This window comes from Pinus tabuliformis, chromosome 3_1 (assembly GCF_031772625.1).
Source record: "Pinus tabuliformis cultivar Carrire ecotype Pingquan chromosome 3_1, CPIR1, whole genome shotgun sequence".
NCBI classification, from domain to species: domain Eukaryota; kingdom Viridiplantae; phylum Streptophyta; class Pinopsida; order Pinales; family Pinaceae; genus Pinus; species Pinus tabuliformis.
In genome coordinates this window covers 947592928-947607778 of record NC_142301.1, presented here as the reverse complement: position 1 = coordinate 947607778, position 14851 = coordinate 947592928, and positions in this window count along the sequence as shown.

Here is a 14851-nt window from a genome sequence, read left to right as displayed (position 1 = left end):
TCTTCTGTAATTAAACAAAAGATTGATTAAGGTAGAATTCATGGACTGCTATGCTCTGCCTAGATATTTTGTTTAATTCTTCATGTTTTCATCTGTTTGAGGAGGACTCTTGAGACCTTCTTGCCCTCCTTGGCCCCTCACCGGTTTGATCCAAGCATTCATTCAAATCCAAAGCATCAAAACTACTACCTACCTTGCCCCTACCTGACCTCTGCAAAAATTTGCCCTCATCCCCGGACCCAAAATTTGCCTGTCCCTTCTTCCAACAAAACCCCAAAAAACTCAAATTATAACTTTTCACTTCATACCTAGCCTAAGATCAGTTTCGAAATCAGTCATCTCAAGCCCCATTGATTATCTTTCGTTGATATTGACTCGGAGAGAGCCCTCTCTTGTCCTTGTAGGGCTAGCTACGAGGCTGAGCGTGGTTTGATGTGGACCTAGAACCTTGTCTTTTCAGCCTGAGGAAAATCTAGGCTCTAACATAGTGGCAACCATACTAGGGAAGAAAATGGTTTGCTTGTTGATGTCATTTGATTTATAGCTATAGACGGAGCCTGAAGTCATGCCAGGTAGCCTTCAAAACGCTTTTGCTATGCATCAACGAAGTAGATAAACATTGCTTCAATCAATCTCTGGTTTAGCTTGTAATCATAACACTTAACTTATAAATTGCCCAAGTACATGTATCAAGTTCAGATTTGATTGTTGATGGTGGACAACGATCAGACATATGAAGGATGAAACATTCACCTGGCGACTCCAACTCAACCCAGCAATTCCAGTGCTCACTGATCCATTCATGCAATGGCAGGGTATGTGGCAGACCCTGCACTTTGTGAAGTTGTAAAAGAAGTTAGAGATCAGTTAGTGGATTTTGAAATTGACGAAGCATTTTTCGTTGCCGTGTTTCAATGTTTGAAATCTCAAAAGTTTCTTCTTGAAGCTAAAACTGATTTCTGTGAGTTACTTGTTAAAAGATTTGAGAAGGAGATTCAGTATTTAAATGATCAGATCCAATCATATGAATTCTAAGATCCCAAAAAATTCTTGGAAACTCTCCCTCCTTCAAAACAAGAAACAATAGAGCTGCCTGTGGATGTTTGCATTGACAATTTGCAGTTGTCGGTCTGTGTTGAGGGGTTAGGGCAGAAAACAGAGTCTGGTTTCATTGATCTTATTGTTGCATATATGGAGTATTTTTTCAGTTTGAATGATAGATCAAATTGTCTTTTACACAACCAGACTCGTTATATGCATGTATGGCTGTCATCATTTACATTTGTGTCATGGTTCAAACACTTTCAAGCAACATCCTTGTCACAGTTACTTGATAAGTTGATATGGCATTACAACATTACTTGATCTATCAATTTTGCAGCAAAGTGGGTTAGAATTTTACATAAATAAGCTGCCCAAGGCAGCATTTCAATTTACGGTATTTGTTTATGTACAAGTTGCAGTATGTATATGTTTTTGGATTGGTATGAGTTGTTTTGGGTTTGCAGTTGTTTGACCATCCATGCCCAATGGAAAATGCAATGTCTACTTTCCAGAGATCTTTAGTTCTTGGCACCTCCAAGGAGCTACCATCCCCATTGGAGCGGATGTTAGTTCCAGTTTTCGCGGCCTGTCACCAGGGATCAACATGAGCTCTTACTATGTCTAGTTTTGTCAGATGTTTTGCACATGATGTTCAGCAAAAAAACATGTCGCAAGTGTGTCCATCAGAATAATCTCGGAAAAATATTTCCAATGGTATATCACACTCCTGTAACCGGTTCCTGGATTAGAAGAAATGAATGAATGATTCTTGGTTATGCATGTTTTGAGGTCAGTTGCTGCACACAATGAAAAGTTTAGTACAAATCAGTTTTTGAAATAATGGTAAGGAATTTTTCAAAAGTGAAAGAGGTTTTTGTTCATAACGTATTAAATAAAAAAATCCTCCTTCATTTTATGCACAGCCACTACTATGTGGGAGATATATAGTGATATTTGGAGCCTATAGTAAAACAAAGCAAATTTTTCATATTTTTTACTGTTTTAGTCATTTTAGTGCGGGACCATTTTACAACAGATGGAAAGTAATTTTACAGACCCCAAGGCGGTTTTTGTTAAGCACGAGCCATACAATAGAAACCTCTTTCATTTTTTTTACAGGTGTCATGGATTGGGATATGTGACTAGATCTTTACAGCTCATTTTCACAGATTTAAATTTTTAATGATTTTCTGTTTTAGAGATGATTTTGTGGAACAGATTGCGAGCTACTGGAAACGAATTTCCCAAATTTGAGAGATATTTTTCTCCAACATGACCTTATCTACAAAAACCTCTTTCAGTTTTGTAACAGGTGCTATGGTTTAGGAGATACGAGTTCATCTTCAACACCTATTTTCAGAAATTCGGCCCAAGTTTAATGTAACTAATTCTATTTTGAAGAAAATGGTTGAGCTCAATCCCTTAGTACAAGGATGAGAAAATGTATATATTTTATGAATTTTATAGTGTAGGGGTTGGATTTTGGTAGAAGGTTGGACACTTGGGATTTCTTAGCACTTCATTGTACATTTCATTTCTGCAATTTTGGCAAAGGAAAGACTAGGGTTTTGCAGCACTTGTTGGGATCCATGTGGCTTTATGTTTTGATGGTGTGTTTCTCTATGTATTTGTAAGTTCATTGATGTTATTGTGTATCATTTTCCCTTGTCTTGTCTTCTGCAATTAAACAAAAGAGTGATTAAGGTAGAATTCATGGACTGCTATGCTCTGCCTGGATATTTTGTTTAGTTCTTCATGTTTTCATCTGTTTGAGGAGGACTCTTGAGACCTTCTTTCCCTCCTTGGCCCCTCACCTGTCTGATCCACCCATTCATTCAAATCCAAAGCATCAAAACTACTACCTACCTTGCCCCTACCTGACCTCTGCAAAATTTTGGCCTCATCCCCGGACCCAAAATTTCACTGTCCCTTCTTCCAACAAAACCCCCAGGACACTCAAATTATAACTTTTCACTTCATACCTAGCCTAAGATCAGTTGCTAAATCAGTCATCTCAATCCCCATTGATTATCTTTCACCGAGATTGACCTAGAGAGAGCCCTCTCTTGTCCTCATAGTGCTAACTACGAGGTTGAGCATGGTTTGATGTGGACCTAGAACCTTGTCTTTCAGCCTGAGGCAAATCTACGCTCTAACACAGTAGACTAGGGGAGAAGTGTATATCAGATCCCAAGTTGTGCAGGAAAGGATCAAGAAATATTTTCACAGAAGGACTGAGGCAAAAGATTTTTACCTAGGAGATAAAGTTTTGAAATGGGACTCAAGAAGGGAGGATAAAGATAAACATGGCAAGTTTGACTTCCTATGGAAAGGCCTTTATATCATTTATGCTTTTAGGGGCAATAATGCTTTTTTCCTCAAAGAATTGGATTGCATAGAAGTAGAAGGAGGACCAGTTAATGGTCGAATGCTTAAGCACAACATAGATCCTAGTTACTGATTTCACTAATCGCTTATACATATTCTATTTTTCAAAAAGTTTAGTGTTGATTGGATGGTAATTTTTGGAGTTGAAGCCCAAAGAGAAGGCCCTAAGCTTCAAAAGTTTCACTGTCATAAATAGAAATAATGCAGAAAAATGAAAAGGAAAAAGTTCCATAGTAAGATCATAGTAATTCAGAAGGCCATTGATCTACTAGTTCTTGACATTTCACCGGGAAATGCCATTCCCAATTGGAGCCACTGTTAGGTTCCTATACCAATTGGAGTCATAATTTTTGAATGGTTGGGATTAAACTTGTAATATGTACATACCTTTGTTTTCTGCAAATGTTTTCAATATTTAAGAAATTAAAAATTGTAAAGAGGGTATGTCCTAAAAGAAAAATCAAAGGACAAAAAGAATAAAAAAGGGTAAAAAAGATGAAAAAATGAACCCCAAGAAAAGAAAAGACCATGAAAGTGTGCAAGTCAAAATGCCACTCCTAGTTACTTTTGATGCAGAATAAATCATTATGTGCAGCTTGTTACCTTTGCCACAATCCATGACAGTCAAAATGTTTAAACATGACTATTTCATTTTTTCAATTTTATGCTTATAAATAGAGAATGAAATCTGACCAAACTGTTTAATCTTGGTAGATAATTAGATTAGGTAGAGTGAATGAAAGGAGCACAACTATTTAATCTAAGCCCTTGGATGTAATAAGGTTAGACTTAGTTAGATTACTATTGTAAAAGAAAAGAAAAAAATTTTATAAGGGTTTTCCAGCTTAAGTGCACCTTGATAAAGAGAAGTAAAAATGGTAGGATGAGTAGGTGGGTAAGTAGAAGAAAGGTTGCAGAATTGTGATGATTGTTAGATAAAAGCATATTGATCACCTTCATCATCGAAGTTTTAAGTATGGATGAAAATTGGTCAAGCCCACAAAGTCAAATTGATTATCTTCCCTCACTCATTACACATTTCACTTAACTAATTTCCAATAAAAAGTCTTAAGTGCCCAAAATCTTAAGTCAAAGGGGCTCAGAGCATTTCTCTGACTTCTGGAGGGACCGGACCCTCGAACCAATGATTTACAGGTACTAAGTACTAAAAACCCCCTCATAAAAATTCACCCCCTTCAATTCACTCATATTCCAAAACAAATCCCTTTTCTTAAGAAAAAACATCATTTTCCCAAGGAAAAGTTATTTTCCCCTAATAAACCCCTTTTTCTAAGGATAAAACCTTGTTTTCCTAGGAGAAGTGATCACCCCCATGAAAAAGATCCCTTTTCTCAAAAAACCCAAAAATACTTTAAGCCTAAGTATAATGTGTTTATGACAATAGCAAATGAATGAAATACATTACACTTCAGCGCTTTTTCATTTTCATTATTAGCTTTTAACTTTATATGTATTAAATCCCGAAAAAGAAATAAAACCCTTTCCTCGTATAATTATAAAGTAAAACCTCCTATTAATACCCCGTTCCCGAAAGTTTGAAACATAAACTTTATAATAAACCAACCCGACTAAAAGAGTTAATTAACCAATTTGCGGTTAATTAATAATCTAACCATTTGTCAATCAAATCACCCCTGATGCCCTAAACCCACCTCAAACGACCATTTTATTAAACTCGCCACACTTAAATATTGGTCGGGCCCCTCCATTACCCTTCATACCAAATCCTCACCTCAATCACTGTGTGATCGCCTCCCCTTTAATCCAACGACTGTTAACCATATCGGGCAACCTCCAACACCCGACCTTTACCTGCTCGATATGGGATGCTTTCCTTTGGGCCCCGATGCTATGTGGCACCCGATGAGTGGGATTGGGCGGCCTCCCGCCAAAACCACCCTGTCTCACGGAATGAGTCGATCTTGCGGAGAAGATAGACCTTCCTAGAATCTAAAGAAGACCTAATGACAAACAAACCAACCAGACACTATCTTTCTCTAAATATGCTTTAATAAACAATGGCAAACAAGTGTTTTTAGGGCCTACCTTAGGTCCAATGCAAGCTTGTGGATGCCCTCGCTCCTTTGATCCAAATGAGCTCCTTTCCGCGAATCTGCAAACACAAACGAGGCAAACAAATTAAATAGCACCTGAAAAGCCACTAGCATAAAACATATTTAACATGAAAGTCAAGGAGTCCATGAAAAAAATAACATGAGATACTTGTTGAGAAAAATGAGTTTGATTGCATTAATTCAAAAGAAGAAGAACTTTACAACCTGTGCCTTGACGCTGTACAAGCTCCTCCCAGGGTCCAGCAAGAGTTCTCCCCTACTTTGACAAGCTTCACTCACTCCCAAATAGAACCAAGAGGTGTGTGATCTCTCCTCTCAAGCTCAACAAAGGAAGTCCTAATTTCACCAGCATTTACCCTCAAAACCTTCAGCTTCTAACCTCCCTAGTCCTCACCCTAATGCCTGTATTTATAGTGCAATGGAGGGAAGTTACTAGGTCCTCCTCTAAAGGGATAAAGCCCTCCTTCAAAGGGATAGCTCCTTTAGTCAAGGGATTAACTCCTTCTCTTTTGGGATGCATGAACCACCTCAGAGCGAACAATCCATGTCAAAATTCCTTCTAGAATCCTCTAGAATTAACCCAAAGTGAGTTTTTTAAGATAAACTTTGCGCCTTTTGACTTTCACAGGGGTACGCACCCACCCCTTTACAGACAGAGCGTGCAGATACGCAGTTGACACGAACAAAGGGTGCGGGCCCGCAGGTGACAGTAGGAGAAAGTGCAGAACCAGAGCTTTTATTGATTTTCAATGTCTTTCTCTCAATTTCAAAGCTTGACTTAAAGAGCTGAGGTTTGAGACTTGCTTAGGAGGACAGTATAAGTTATGATGGACCCATACTGACTGCAGATAGTCATGGTGACGATATTTTTGTGTAACAGATTACCCCCAAAAGTGAGAAGTCTGTAGTAGATGAGGATTTCATTTATCATATAAGAAGAGTGAAGTACTTTATCATTTTGAGGATCATCTTGTGGAGAGCCCGGTCGGAACCTGTAAAAACATTCAATGCAAGATATATATGTGAGATCATATCATCGCTGAGGTAGGCATTCCCATACTCAGATCAAAACTAACTAGAAAACTCTCTACTGCTCTGATATAGGAATGATCTTGTAATACATCACAAGTATAGACACATGTGAACACAGTATGGATGCAGCCATCTGTTTATGAATAGTCCACAATATAATGAATACAAAATTCCTCGCAGCCTGGATGGCGAAAACTAGATCCAGGGTCTTCATTTCCACTTCCCGAAATAGTACGATTTTATCCATGTGAATAAATGAGTTGAAGTCGAACATGGTAGAAACCACTTGATTACCAATCAATGATGTAAACTGTTAACAAGTGTGAGAGAAACCACCAATGATGTCAATGGCTCTCAAAGTACCCAGTACAATCCATGAGATGTGAATAGATGTGTTGATGTCGAACATGTCACGAAATCCTTTGATCGAAAGTCAATGATGCGAACTGTCGTCAAAGGCGAGAAACCTGCCATTGAGGCATGCAGATCCCAAGGTACTGAAGATTCCTAGATCATCTTTCTAGATAATGAGCTGAAGTCGATAGAAAGCGATCTGTTGCAGGCAAGCCCACAACACGAAATCATAGATCAAGTTGAAGAAATTTTGTTGTAAGGACTGACTTAGGGATGGTCAAGATGGATGACAGATATTTTGCAGATGAATGGCTTATTGGCAGTGACCTCTTGAACACATAACGACACAACAGATGGTTCGGTGACAATTGACCCAAAGTTAATACCCAGAAACCGGCTGAAGACTTTCAATGTGGTTTGATCAACTGTTAGGCAAAGGATTTCCCAACCCAGGTGAATGAAAGTGTCGTGTTCAAGAGTGGTTACAAAGTATGACAAACAGGCTCATTTTTCTCTCTTTTCCCCCACCATTTCTGGCAAGTACCTCTTTATTTTTGACAAGCTTGAGGAGGATAACATTTGCTTGATTATAAGCTCATCCTTCGGATGAGTCCAGCTTAGTTTAAAATTTGAACCCTAAGAAGGAGTGGTTTATTCCTGTTTGTAATTGAACAGGTCCTTTACTGTGAAATTTTAACGAGTCTAGTATAGGAGAAACTCGGCGTTTTTCAATTTTAGAGAGTCTGAAAAAACTTAAGAAGACTCCAAGGTTGACCTTTTTCGTAAATTTGTGTCTCCCAAGCCCGAAAAAGTATAAAATAATACTTGAGAGAACCGCTTGATCTTTTACGACCAAGGAGTACTTTTCGTTATTAGTGCCCTTGACCTGAAAAAGTAAAAAAGCGATCAATGACACGTCATTTTATAACCAATATCGAATTTGAAACGACAAAAATCCGACAATCTTTTCATGTTTTTACGGTCGGAAAAGAGCTGTAAGTAGACTGTCTTTTAATTCCATTTTAACGAGTTTAAAAGAAAAACTCGGCAATCTTTTCATGTTTCAGGAGTCAGAAAAGGGCTTAAAGATGACTCTACATGTTTTTCCGTCGGAAATGATAGATTTCCCCTGAATAATCCGTTATTCTGCACAAAAACACAAACATTACTCATACCTGTTTGAAATGGATAAAAATGTCGCAAAAATACCTTTTCAAAGTGAAACATAAACAAATTTGCAATTTATTTACTCAAAAAACTTATAAAAAGGGCCTTTAGTAGAGTTTAGGCTTCTGTGATCCATATCAAGTTTACAAAAAATATTTTTCGGCAAAGATCACATGAGACATCATTTGTCGACGCGTTTCGAACCAACCAGTGTGGTTCATCGTCAGGAGAAGTTGAAGAAACAGATCTAGCTTAGCATGTTAAATAGACCGAGCAGAGCCTCCAACGGCTAATTTGACCAACCGCTAATATTGACTATTGGATCAGGATCAAAACTTTTTTAATAATAAAAAAAGGAGATAAGTTATACAGGGGACCAATCCCTTAATAAATAAATAAAATAATTTAAATTAGTGATAATAGTTAGCTAAAAGTTATTAATAAATAGTTAAAAATTATAGGTTAATTATTATTTAAAAGGAAATTAGTTGTAAAGGACCTCGCCTATGAATAAATTAATTGTGAATACAAGTTAAAATATATATATTTATATATATATATATATAAATAAAAATAAAAATAAACAATAAACAATAAACAATAAATAGATAGATAAATAAATAAATAAATAAAGATATTATTATTATTTTTATTTTTATTTTAATTATTTATTTATTTATATTGTTATTTAATTTATTTTTATTATTATTATTATTATTAAAAATGAGTAAAAAATTTTAAATAAATAATTAAAAAAAAAAAAAAAATGAGGATTAGGACGAGAGTGCTGGGACCCAACATCGATTGATTTTCCAGCCATCATCTCTATTGAGATTACACGGCCTCTTTTCAATCTCAAGCGCCTCCCTAAATTTCCGATGATGGAAGTGCGAAACTTTAGCAATAACACTAGCTTCCTTAATACAAACATGATGATTGGTTTTCTCGGCGTGCTCAGCCAAAGCGGAAGACTTAGTACGCCTATGCTTAAGATCAGCAGCATGCTCACTAATCCTCTGGTTAATGGAGCGACCAGTTTCCCCAATGTAGGGGGTCCCACAAGAACAGGGGATCAAGTACACACCTTTCATATCTTTAGGGTCGATAGGATCCTTTGTTGATCTGAGGGACATGCGAATGGTGTTCAGGGGCCTAAAGGTCACAGGAACATCATGCGACCTGAGAATCCTACCAATCTTATCAGTAGTCCCCTGAACATAAGGAAGAAGGACACCAGGAACTCGCTCCTTCGGTTCTCGATGAGATAGCGAATTCTTCGAAGCTTTAACGAAAGCCCTCTGACCCAAGAATCTACTATAATCGTTCTCAACAAAGACATCAAGGAGATGGGATTTTTCATTCTCTAAACTCTCCTTATCCGAGATCCTTAGGGCCTGAGTAGCCAGGGTATTGAGAACACCCAACTTTTGAGCCGGGAAATGATGGGAACTGGCATGAAGATACTGCTCAGTATGCGTTTTCTTCCGAAAAACTCGGCGGCCGAGGGAACCATCACTATTCATAGAAATAAGAATATCGAGGAACGGAAGGCAACCATCGACCTCTTGCTCCACGGTGAACTTAATGGCAGAGGATTGACTATTGAGATGAATGAGGAAGAGATTTAATTCCTCTTGGCCGTGAGGCCAGATAACATTGGTGTCATCCACATATCTTCTCCAAAGCTTCGGCAGGAGCCTGGAAGAGTTTAGAGCCTTGGACTCAAAATCTTCCATGAAAAGATTAGCAACAACAGGGGAAAGGGGTGAGCCCATGGCAACCCCGCAGGTTTGCTCAAAGAACTCTCCCTCAAAACAGAAAAACGTAGAGGTGAGATAGATCTCAACTAACTTGGCAGTGTCAGGATCTGTTAGGCAGTTGATCACCTCCATGGCCTCACTAATAGGGATGCAAGTGAAGAGGGAAACAACATCAAAACTGACAAGAATGTCCCCAGGGTCAAGCTTAATGCCCTTGAGCTCCTTAATGTAGGAAGCCAAGTCCTTTATGAAGGACTCTGAACGACCAACCAAGGGCTTAAGCTTTAACGCAAGGAACTTAGCAAGAAGGTAGGTGGGACCACCAATGGTGTTGAAAATGGGCCTCAAGGGAGCCCCATCCTTGTGAATCTTGGGGAGACCATATATTCTAGGCGTGATATGGTGCAGGGAACTCAAATAGCTAATGGATTTAATGGTAAGCGCGCATCTGTTTCTTCAACTTGTCTTGACGATGAACCACACTGGTTGGTTCAAAACGCGTCGACAAATGATGTCTCATGTGATCTTCGCCGAAAAATATTTTTTGTAAAAAAGGGCCTTTGTCAATTCATTTTTACCGTTTGAGTTTGCGTGATAAAATAGTGCTTTTGTTCATAAAACTTCCTGTGAAGATTGCGGAAAATCCAACCGTCGGAATCGAACGCCGTCTTCTCCAGGTAATCCACATCATCCTACTCTTCATTTTTAACTGTTTCATTTCTTGTTTTAGTCATTCATTTCATTTTTTGGAGGGTTTCTAGGCTTAAAATCCGCGCGCGGGGGCCCGCAGGTGTACCACTGCTGGCCCGCGGGCCCCGAGTTTTTCGCAATGGGAAAAAACTCAGGGGCCCGCACCTTCCATGAAGGCAAGGTGCGGGCCCACGCACTATCTCTAAAGAAGAGAGTGCGTACCCCGCGGCAAGGGTTTTGAACCTAAAAATTCTCAAAATTGGACCAAACAAAATATTTTCTAGCATTCTAATTTATCCTTATGCTTGATGCAGAGAGCACATCATGCTAGATTGGCGTGAAAGAGAGCATGAGGACGTGGATGCTGCCGCATGGAATCATCAACCTTCACTTGATGTTTTGAGGGCGTGCGGCTTGTACAAATTCTGGACCATTCCTGGCATGAGGGCTCAGGTGGCTTTCTTACAGTGGCTGGTTGACAGATGGAGCACATAGGACCAGTGCTTCTTCATTGGTAGCCACCAGCTCGAGATCGAGCCAGCGGACATATACTTTTTGACTGGTTTTCCTAAGAGAGGTGAAGACTTGACTCTATCCGGGACTAGGCCAGGTGGCCAGTTTGTCGATAGCCTCCGGCTAGAGTTCTGCAACAGCCAGGCTAGAGACAAAGGGATAGACATAAAGACCATATCCCATCCTGAACTCATGGTGATTGCGTTTACTGTCACCAGACTTTGCAGGGCTGCTGCATTACATATTGCCACTGGATCCCAGATGCGTATGGCAGTTGATTGCTTTCGAGGCACCATCTTCAACTGGTGTGATGCTGTGTTGGCCAATCTGAAAGGCCAACTGACCAGGGCCAAAGACGGACGACTAAATACCTTTGGTTATGGGGCTTTGGTCGTGAGTTTCGGTCTGGAGAGGGTTCCCATGTTGATCCCGCAGCACCTTACTGTCGGAGTTGGGCTTCCTCAAGAGCCCAAACTATTGCGATGGGTTATAGTTATGGCCCGTCATTCGGACGAGGGGACAGAGATTGTTCGATTCAAACCTGAGTATTTCCAATGGTTGGAAAACCAGGTTTTTTCTATTTAGGACTTCCCTTACGCTGGGGTAGATTTCCATGGTGACCCAGACATGGCTCTTCCACCAGGAGAGCAGTGGGATGACTCAGGTAAAATCCTTTTCAACATTTTTCCTATTTTAACTTTTTGGTTATTTTTCCATCGTCTCAAAACTGATAGCAAAAGTTTCAAATGTAGATGTGGGTCCACAGTGACCAGCCGCTCTCCGGCCTTACGAGAGGAAGCAACTAGTTGCAGCTGCGCCAGCCCCACAGGACGAATCAGCAAAGGTTTTGGTCGAGTTGGAGGGTCATCTAGAGCGCTTGACAGGAGATATTCCGGAGAACACTATAGATGACATTCCTCGTCGACTTCAGCGCTATGTGATTGGGGTCCCGGGACCTTTTAGGAGGTTCCTTTGCAAGGTGGCCCGTGCAGTGGTTTCTTATAGAAATCATCACCAGTGATAGGATGATCGCCTATTGTGGGCACATATGACATTTTTTTTTTTGTACTTATCATTTTTTCCAATCATAAGGTGTTTTTCAACCTATGATCGAGGACGATGTATTTTTTGACACACTCCTATATATATATCACTATTACCGGGTTATCTTGTAAATCATGTTATGGAATGGTTTTAAATTTACATGTATGATTATTGCAAATGTCTATTTAACATTCGAGAAGCAATTGCATCTGCTAATGTATTTAAAGGCCTTGGAATATGCTGATATTCAATATAATCAAATTCACGTTCCAAGAGACACACTCTCAAAAATAATCTTAATAACACTGGATTTCTAATGGCATACACTCTATTAAGCTGTAATACAACGAGTTGAGAATCTAACCTCACTATCAAACTCCGAATCCCAAATGAAATAGATTCAGATAATAACTCAATCACTGCACTATACTCGGCAATGTTGTTCGTTGTTTGACCGAGGCTTACCCCATGCATAGATACCAACTCGTCAGAGGGCGAATAGATAACCCACACTGCGGAAGAAATGTTCCGTGTATTACGACAAGCACCATCAATGAATCCAATGTATGTTTGGAGAGGCATCGACATCTGCAATATTAAGAGTAAAACCAAGATAAGCAGGAATAATGACGAAAAAACACTCTCTAAGCTAAGCACACTTTTTAAACTAAAACACGCCAGCTAGAAAGAAAAACTAACCTAACCAAAAAATCTCCATACCCATTCTTTAAGCATAATACCTCTTCAGGTAAAGACCATTTCTGGGTTTACCTAAAGAGTCCCCGTCAAAGTCTACCAATTCATAGGCCCCTTTTGCTTGACAATATAGGGACCATGCCACATAGGAACGAATTTTCCAGCGCCTAATTTATCATTAGCTTGATCGTACAATAACACTAGGTCTCCTTCCGAAAAATTTAGAGGGGTCACATTTCGATCATACTGAGCTTTCATACGTTTTGCGTGAGTTTCGATCGCCAATGCAGCATCACGTCGATTCTTATCTAATTGGGCCAAGTATAACAAACGCTTTTCCTCTTTGGAAGTAGCTGGAAGTAACTCGATGGCCATTTGCAGTGACGGGGTTTCACATTCAATGGGTAACACAGCTTCCAAACCATAAACTAGTTGGAAAGGAGTGAACCCTGTTGATGTTTTCACTAAGGTTCGGTACGCCCAAAGTGCTGAAAATAGCATGTTGTGCCAATTCGACCGATGAATCCCAATGATTCGTCGGATCATGATGACTAAAACTTTGTTGATGGATTCAACAAGACCGTTAGCTTGTGGATAGTAAGGAGTTGAACTATCGTGACGTAAACCAAGCTGGCCTGTAAGTTCGGTCATCATAACGTTTCGAAAATGACGCCCATGATCAGTGATTATCGCTTGTGGGACACCAAACCTAGCAATTATATGATTGAACATGAAAATGGCAGCTGATTTTCCATCTGCCTCAAATGTAGGCATCGCCTCGGCCCACTTGGTAAAATAATCTACCGCAAGGATGATATATGCTTGCCCCCTAGCCGAGTGAGGGTTACATGTAATAAAATCGATACCCCATTTGGAAAAAGGACCAACGGAAATTATAGGGTGGAGAGGAGCAGGTGGAGCACACATCTTTCGATCAAAAATTTGGAAGTTGTGGCATTTTCGGACCACAGTAATACAATCTTTAAACAAAGACGGCCAGAAATAGCCAGCGCGCAAAATCTTTTGGGCTGTGGCATACCCAAACATATGACCGCCACACGCTCTAGAGTGACAGTCATTTATAACCCTTTCAGCTTCCTCGTGAGTTAAGCAACGTTGAAAAACAGAGTCCGCCCCACGGCGATAAAGAGTATCTCCAATAATCCTATATTGTTGGGATTGGAATCGAATTTTTCGACGTTCTGACCTTGAAATTTCTGGCCGAAAGGATTGGGTCTGGAGATAAATGATGATATCCCCATACCACGGATCTAAAGTGCTGATTAGAAACAAGGATTCGTCCGCAATGGGCTCCTCCGCCACAGTTTCCGTGTCAGCACGCGGGAAGTCACACATTAACTCCGCAAAAACTAAAGATTTCTTAGACTTGGATTTCTCAAATTCCAAGTCGAACTCCTGCAGAATAACGATCCATTTAGAGTACTTGCCCCCTAGGAATTGTTTTGTTAAAATGTAGATCATAGGGTTGCAATCCGAAATTACTGTAGTTTTACGTAGTAAAATGTAGTGACGAAAACGTTGGACAGCTTGAACAGCTGCCAATGCCAATTTCTCCACATGTGAGTATTTTAGCTCAGTTGGATTTAAAGTTCGACTAAGGTAATATATCAAATGTTCATTTCCGAATTCATCTTCCTGAGCTAAGACCATCCCAATGGTGGAATGAGAGGCGGCGAGATACAAGAAGTAATCCTGGTTGTAGTTGGGAGAATGCAACAACGGTGCATGGGTCAACACGTGTTTGAGTGCATCAAAAGATTTCTGAGCTATCTCATCCCAATAGAATGGAGTATTCTGCTTCAACAACCGGGTAAAACCCTTTGTAACCTCGACGTAGTTAGAAATGAATCGTTGTAAAAAGTTTGCTTTCCCTTGCAAACTTTGGAGTTGGCGAAGACTCGAAGGAGGAGGCAATTTGACAATAGCTTCGACCTTCGAGGGATCGACGCGAATGCCAGCTTTCAAAACTACAAACCCCAGCAATCGACCCGCTTCTATACAGAAGACACATTTGTGTGGATTCAACCGAATCCGATAATGCCTACA